At 32.1% G+C, this 8,356-nt stretch overlaps 1 long non-coding RNA gene across 3 annotated transcripts; it reads left to right on the top strand.

Annotated features, from left to right (window-relative positions):
* Nucleotides 1-4,984: 4,984 nt before the first annotated feature.
* On the top strand, nucleotides 4,985-7,684 carry LOC102590186 (uncharacterized). 3 transcript variants are annotated; one of them, XR_001472193.1, is made up of 4 exons: nucleotides 4,985-5,276; nucleotides 6,163-6,332; nucleotides 6,847-6,976; nucleotides 7,079-7,684. It is a non-coding gene; the product is annotated as an uncharacterized lncRNA (long non-coding RNA). The 3 variants fall into 3 exon arrangements; XR_001472191.1 differs by lacking the exon at nucleotides 4,985-5,276 and adding an exon at nucleotides 5,620-5,648; XR_001472192.1 differs by lacking the exon at nucleotides 4,985-5,276 and adding an exon at nucleotides 5,620-5,648 and having other exon boundaries at nucleotides 6,847-6,967.
* The last annotated feature ends 672 nt before the right edge of the window (nucleotides 7,685-8,356 follow it).

Below are 8,356 nucleotides of genomic sequence, written 5' to 3' on the forward strand. Positions count from 1 at the left end.
ACTTTTTGTTTTTAAGAAATTGCACATTCGAAGGATATTTTTGTCCAAAGTGGAAATATTGTGTAAAAAATGTGTATTTATTGTGATTTTGAATGTTTTGTGGGGGTAATAAGACGCACGCAAAGTTAAGGTGTCTTTTTTGAAAATTTAGGACAACTTCAAGTATCCGTATTATATAGCTTTTAAATATTTTAAATTGGTAATTATTGTAATTTTTAATGCTTTTTAAGTCATTTGTAAATGATATATGTTGCTTCCTTGATTGGGACTTTTCCATTTGTGACATATATATATATATAGATATTTGGTGCCCGTGATAAATATTAATTTTTTTTGTTTTAATTTATGTGATATAAATGGAATTTGAAGATCAATCGATTTTTTATATGTTTTCTTAAGAATATATTTGAAGTTATTAAATTGTTGTGATTTATAGTATTTTTGCGTTAGTTTTGAATAATATAGGTTACTCATGTTTCAATTCACGTGAATAATCATAAATATTTTCAGTTGTTAATTTATTGTGAATTCTAGAAATTTTGACGTTATTTTCAAATAGTACATGTTACTTATTCTATTCCAATTAGTCAACCAAATTTCTTGTATGATTTAAAAATATTTTTAATTGCTAATTATTGTGATTTATAGCATCTTTTATGTAACTTTTAATAATATATAATTTGTTCAAATTCATATGACAATGAGGTCAAACTTTTGGGCTAATAAAGTAGCGGGTAATTAATGGTGTTAAATTGTCCAATAATATAAATTTTAAAGGTACAACCATAAAAGAAGAATGTACAACACTATCAAGCACATAACCATCCAACACTTGTCATGTGGTAAGTAGTAGATATTCCCACTTATTATATATAGTTATATACATATTCGACTAAATTAAGAGAATAATTCATTTAAAAGAAAAGTTTTAAAAAAAAGTGACTAACTTAGGCAATTTTTAATTATTCAAATATAGTGAGATTTAACCAAGGTTCATTATTTATTTAGAAAATAGATAGATTAACCATATGAGAATACCAAAAAAAATTATAATTAACATTTGGACACGACCCGAAATCGGATCATGATGAGACCTACCATAAATCCTACAGTAGGCAAGCTAGAACCCAAAACCTAAAAGGGGAAACAATAAATACAATGAAACAAAACTACGTTGAAGCAATAGAAATACAAGGGGGGTTGTGGTATAGAAATATACATAACGTTACAAAATAAATAGCAGCGACCCAAAAGTGACCAAGGAAGACGAAATACACAAGGAAAACCAACTTTGGACCTGGCTCCAGTGTTACAAAAGCGTCTAAGTATATGAAAGCTGTATACATCAAATCTGCCTATCAAAATACAAAATATATAGACAGATACAAAAGAAGGATAGCAATGAATTTTCGGATGCCAAGATCTTACTACGATCTAGAAGTTGCGGGAGTTGCATAAGAACAAGATGCAAAAGTGTAGCATGAGTATCAAAGCATGGGGTACTTAGTAGGCATTATTAGCCGATCGAGATTAGAAAAATCATAAAATATAATAAAAAATACGATAGTGCTGATACTGTTATTCAACAATTAAAGGGTGATAAACAAATCACTAAGGAAAGTGGAGATAATAATAATAATAAAAATAAAATAAAATAAAAATAATAGTAATAATAATCATAATCATAATAATAATAATAATAATAATAATCTATATATATATATATATATATAAAATAGGAGAGGTGATAGCGCCTACGTATCAGCGCCACAAAAAAACAGTATTTAAAAAAAAAAAAAATTACAAAATTGTATTTGCAAAAAAAAAAAAAAAAAACACGTGTGATGACAGTTAATTATTTTAAAATTAGTGGGATTATTTTAAACTTCATGTAAATGTCGTTAACTTTTAATTTTGAGTTAAGGAAAGGAAAGTAGTGATTCCCAAAATATAGGTAACTGATTCAAAAAGGATTAACTTTTTTACAGAAATTTAATTATTTAAAACAGAAAAATATAGTAAAAATAATGACAAAAAATATATTAAATAATATAATAAATTATTTATGTCACGACCCAGATCATCGTGATTGGCACCCACACTAACCCTCCGGTGGAAGAACCATTACTACAGCCCTACTAAGTAACTAAACCAAAAACTATGCATTTAAAAATACGGAATCATGTATAAATGACTAAAGAAATACGGAGTTCACATAAACTTTGAAAGTTCAACAAAACAACTAACAAACTATTGCGGAAGTTAACCCCTAGGACTGAAAGTTATTGTACCAAAACTACTAACCAACAAGTCTAAGAGAATGAGTACAAACCCAAAACCAAACATACGAGTAAATCTAATTAGAAAGTTTGAGTCCGAAAAGAATGGACTAAACAATAGAGGACCCATGGCAGCCTGAAAGAACTGATTCACCCTTGAATCCGGTCTCGATCACTGATCTCCTAGCTGAGGTCTATCAGTAGCCGCCTGAAGATGCCATGTACTAAACAAAGAACGAGCAAGTGAAGTATCAGTACACAAACCACAGTGTACTGGTAGGATCGCGCGGCTATTCCGGTAAGCGAAACATAGGCAAGCAATCACAACACAGTAAACACACATATACAGAATGCATAGATCGGTTATCATTTCAAGAACATACAGTTTCCAATATCAACGACAATAGACATGAATGTAATAATCACAATGGTCCTCTCATGGAACCCACACCCAAACTGTTAGTTTGTCGGAACGTGACACCCGATCCAATATATGTGTGGGAACGTGACGCCCTATCCAATATATGTGTGGGAACGTGACACCCGATCCAATCAGTACAACCACAATCACAATCACACCCATAATGAACCTTACTCATAATCATACAATCAAGTGTTAGGTTCATGGCATGCAATCGTTCAGACATACTCATTTTCATTGGATTTGATTCGCATTTCCCTATTCACATACATGCATGCATACAATGAAGCAATTAACAGGCATATATCACACAAACAGGAAATCAAACCATCACCTACCTCGAAACCAATCTTGAATCCTCCTAAGACACTTGAGCCTTCCCTTTTCAGATTTTTTCCGCTTGTTCTTGGTAAAAAAACAATCAATTAACACAAGGATCAATAAACAAGGCCTAATTTACTCGGATAATAATCAATCTATCTATCCATGTCCAAATGCTTTTCCCACCATTAAGAACTTGTGGAAAATTGTTAAGAACTTGTGGAAAATTGTTAAGAACTTGCCCTGGGTCGTCTCTTAGATCTCAAGAACGAAGGTTTTCAGAAAATAACGTTTTTGGGGTTTTTACCCAATTTAAGTTGCGACTGTCCCGCCACTGTGGCCCCGCCCTGGCGAGATTAATCCCGTCCTGGCGGCTTGCACGGAGACAGAAAGTCGGAATTTGAGTTCCAAACTCTCATTTCACAGCACACTTTCAACCTTTGACGTTCAAAAACTATCCGTTCACGCTAAGGTCAGTTTCGAGAGTTCTACTCATCCGAATTCAATTCCGTAAAGTCGTACGGGCTCCCTAACGTGTGGCTATCCACTCATGGATCAAATTCATAATTAACTCTCTCATTCACTACCAGATATCCCTAGACCTCACCTGACTCAGATTTCGTCCAAATCTAGACTAGGCTAGGAATTCCCAAGTTACTACTCAAAAAATTTCTGGCCCAAATTCTCTCCCCATTGGCTTTTTCCTAACGACGGGAATATGTCGTTACAATTTAAAACAATAAAAAAACAAATTAAAAAAATAACTACTAAATCACGTATATACATCAAATATTGTTTCTTTTTAATTTATTTAGAATTTAATTTTGTAAAAACTAACAATCTCAACAATATGTTAGTTTTTTCCTCAATATTTGGTTACTTCTTTTTAAAAAACTATTTTTTCCTTTCACTTTATTAAAACATATGTATATGTACACACAAAAAAAGGAGAATTATGAATTATTGAAATTAATTTAAAATCTGAAAATAAAAATCTATATATTCTATATATCTATATAATAGGAGAGGTAAAAGCGACATATGTCAAAGGAATAATTAATCTTTAGTATCAATCAATTAATTATTAATTATTCGTAATCTGTAATAATATTAATTATAATACATTACAATTTATAAAACGAGATAGAAATTTAAAATCAGTTTCAAAAAAGTATAAATTTTAAATTTAACATGATATAACTTTAAATCAGTATTTAATTAAGAAAACATGTTACTTTAATTTTTTAAAGGTCACACTTTTACGGTAATCTATCCGTATTATAACTCTTCCTAGAAATTTACTCCTAAAACTTATTTATTTATCTTAAATAAATATTTCTATAAATTTCTTAATTTGAATAATCTATATATTATATTATTACCCTTATTAATAAGTGATAGTTGGGGAGACGAACAAAGCACCAAAAGCTTGTACGGAGAGCTACATATATTGTACTATAAGCTTAACCCTTATTAATAAGTGACAGTTGGGGAGACGAACAAAGCACCAAAAGCTTGTACGGAGAGCTACATATATTGTACTATAAGCTTAACCCTTATTAATAAGTGACAGTTGGGGAGACGAACAAAGCACCAAAAGCTTGTACGGAGAGCTACATATATTGTACTATAAGCTTAACCCTTATTAATAAGTGACAGTTGGGGAGACGAACAAAGCACCAAAAGCTTGTACGGAGAGCTACATATATTGTACTATAAGCTTAACCCTTATTAATAAGTGACAGTTGGGGAGACGAACAAAGCACCAAAAGCTTGTACGGAGAGCTACATATATTGTACTATAAGCTTAGCAGTTGGGGAGACGAACAAAGCACCAAAAGCTTGTACGGAGAGCTACATATATTGTACTATAAGCTTAGGACAAATAGGGGCAAATTGGAGATTTAAAAATTTTATGATTTATGTCCTCCTTTAATAGCTAACACGTGTTCCATTCAACAGTACTCTACGTTTATCACTTCTCCACCAAAAAATAACACTGCATCTCTCCTTCACTCGGCCATCACACTAGCAACAGAAACACCCATTAAACCCCCAAAACCTAAGAAGATTTAATTCAAAGCCCACTACACAAACCCTAGATCTGATGTCTTTAGCAAGTTTTCACTGTCCGTGGCTTGACATTTTGGCTAGCTTTAACAAATTTCATTCAAGTTTTGTTGGAGTCGTCTGACTGTTTCTGCTCGACTATTTAAAATTGTAGAATAAATTTTAGATAAAAGTGGTCAAATGAGGTACATTTCTTCCACTTCTCTGCTTATTATAGATTCATGACATTTTCATGTCGATTTTGTACGACTGTTTATGTTTTAGCCAAATGAATTCACTTAATTCCTGGGAACCCTCTGCTCCATGAATATCTTCTCTATTCCACTCAACATTTTCAACCAAAGTTGTTCATGTTACCATAATCAACTTACGCCATAAAGTTTCATGAAACATTTTCACGAAAAAAATTTCATATACTCAATTGATAATTTTTGTTCTCTGGATGTTCTGCTAATGTTTATTTTGACACATAATTTTCTTTTGGACATTCTATATACATGTCATGTTAATATATGATTTCTATACTGCTGAAGTTGCTGGATGGTGAAAATTGGGAGGTGAGAACTGAACTTTTCATTTCTCGAAAATAATTCTGACAATATTTTCTATATCTAAGACACTACCGAACTTATGTGCATTAGTTAAACACACTTGAAGTATTCTTAGAGGGTAATATAATTCCCAAGTACTTTTGTGTTATTTTAGAGTGTTCTTACAAATGGCTATAACGTTGAAACATTATTTTTAGTTCTCAAGCACCAAACTTTACTGTAATCCTCGAGTTCTTCTTCATATGAGAAAGTGACAAACTAATAAATGGATACACCTCTAGAGAATGAAGAAGGTATGGATGGATATCACTCTCAATTTGTATGGACTATGTAATTCTTTATCTATTCTTTTTTGGTTTCTCATTTGTACCTTGCCCATGACATAATATACGTGATTTATTATAAATGCTATACACTTTCATTCTAACCACAGTTAAAAAGTATTGTTCTTTCATCTAAATAATCATGGGTTAACCAATCTCAAATGGTCCTTTAACCAATCTCAAGTGGTCCTTATTAGATGGAGCTCTCAAATTGACTCTTCCTAAAGAGTCTCGTGATCTGGATAGGGATAGCCAAGATTTGCCGGAGGAATTTGAGAAAGCTGCTACTTATGGAGGAAATGAAAATGAAAGTTGTATTCGAATATTCAAGCGCAGGGTTGAAGAAAAGGCGAGTCTTCTTAACTATGTACAGTTGAGATTATTTTTTTCCCGTAACTTTTGAATTGATACGATTGAAATATATGTGACTTAGATTTGCTTCTTCTCACATTATCTTGATTGTTCTCATGTTCTCCAATAATAGAAAATATCTTCCTTTTTAAGAAATTTGATTACTGAAAAAAACATCTTTTTGAGCTCTCGAATGAATGGAACAATCTCGCCCTGATAGTCAAGGAACTAGGGAAATAAACTAGCAAAGATAGTATGTTGGTTATTCCAGCTCTTTCGTTGCCTTAACATTCCAGATTTACAAAGTAAATTAATATGTACTTTGTGTTAGTTTACCTGAAAAAATTATAGCTTTAACCATATGATATTAGTTGATCTTAATAGACACTTTTACAACTATTCGGATTTGACATTTCCTTAGCTTTAGCTAACAGTTCAGCTAAGAACTTATAAATCAGGAATTAGTTGCATGAAGTTATATATTATTTTGCTTTCCACTAATCTCTATATTGTTTCTGTTGCAAATGCAGACTATTGACAACATTTATGCCCGCCCCACCCGCAACAACCTTTTTGGAATTTTATCTTCAAGATAACAATGTTATTGCCATAGGAATGGATGACTCCTACATCCAGATATATAATGTTCAAGTTAACGAGGTTGAGCTATTCAGACATTTATTTCATTATGTAATTTTTGAAATATTACTAATTTAGTATTTATTTAAATTCGTTGACATCGAGTATGATCCCTTTGTGTAGGTAAAGACAAAGCTCAAAGGACATCATAAAAGAATAACTGGGCTTGCTTTTTCGAATTCTCTCAACGTACTTATATCTGCAGGAGAAGATTATCAGGTAAATTAATTTGATATAGGTGTATTTCGACATATACCTTACTTAAAAGAAAAATATAGTTGTTGTGTTTTGGGCGAATTTGTGGCTTGATGTTGTTGATAATAGTTGCTACCGTGGATGAACAATTTCAGCACTTTGACCATTTTTCTGCTACAATCTGTTGAGGCAAAAAATGAAATAACTTTGCTTATTTAACTTCTGTTTGGCATGTTTATCATTACCTCATGCCTTTGATGAGAATTAATTATTGCCTTTGATGAGGTTGGTTGCTACAGTTTGACACCTCATTTTGAAGTTGAATCAATGTTGTATTTTGGCCTTTTGCTGCTCCATTTTGTAATATTTTTTGATCCCCGGGTTGTTGTATTTTTTCTTTTACTACTGTTGAATTTTAGACTAAGCTATTTGCTATACTTTTGGCCAAATTTGAGCCAATGGTTGCTATGTGTTGACCTAAACTTCACTGCACTTTTAAGTCAGCCATATTGTCAAAAATATTGCTATGATAAATGCGGTACTTTAGGCAGAAATTGAGCCTTAAGGACTGCTGCATTTTTTGCCAAACTATTACTGCATTTTTGAGTTCGTTGGGGTTCATTTTTGCTCTGCTTTTTGGTGAAAAAAGGTTACTTTAAGGCTGTTTGAAACAACTGCTTCACTTAAATATTTTCATCTATTGCGCTTTAAATGTTTAACTCATTCGAACAAATACTATTGACCGATTAAATTCAATTTGAGGCCATGCTCCTTTGAAATATCCCTCGGTTTGGGTCACTTGGCAAAAAAGTGATGATGTACTATCTAAATAATGGTAAGCCAAAGAAACTCATTCAGAACGGCTGATGAGCCACTAGCTAGCTTCCAGCCATGCCAAGCCAGATTTTCTTATACTATATACTGCTTTATGTTGATGTGAATTGAAGGAAAGGTCTTTCAAATATTTTGTTATCTTTTCTGATACTCATCTCTAAATAAATGTTATTGCTCCATATTTTCCGAACATAATTCTAGAAGTTTTCTCTTTCTTCTTTCTCCTTTGTGCTCAAATTGGGTATAATCACTTCTAATTGTTGGTGCCTACAAGCTATCGCTGAAATTCCAAGGAACAAAGGATTTGAGAATGATAAAGAAAGAACACTTTAAAGTACTGTTCAAAGGAGAAGGACCAAAAAATCAATACAG

This window comes from Solanum tuberosum, unplaced genomic scaffold (assembly GCF_000226075.1).
Source record: "Solanum tuberosum cultivar DM 1-3 516 R44 unplaced genomic scaffold, SolTub_3.0 scf00562, whole genome shotgun sequence".
In the NCBI taxonomy this organism is placed as follows: Eukaryota; Viridiplantae; Streptophyta; class Magnoliopsida; order Solanales; family Solanaceae; genus Solanum; species Solanum tuberosum.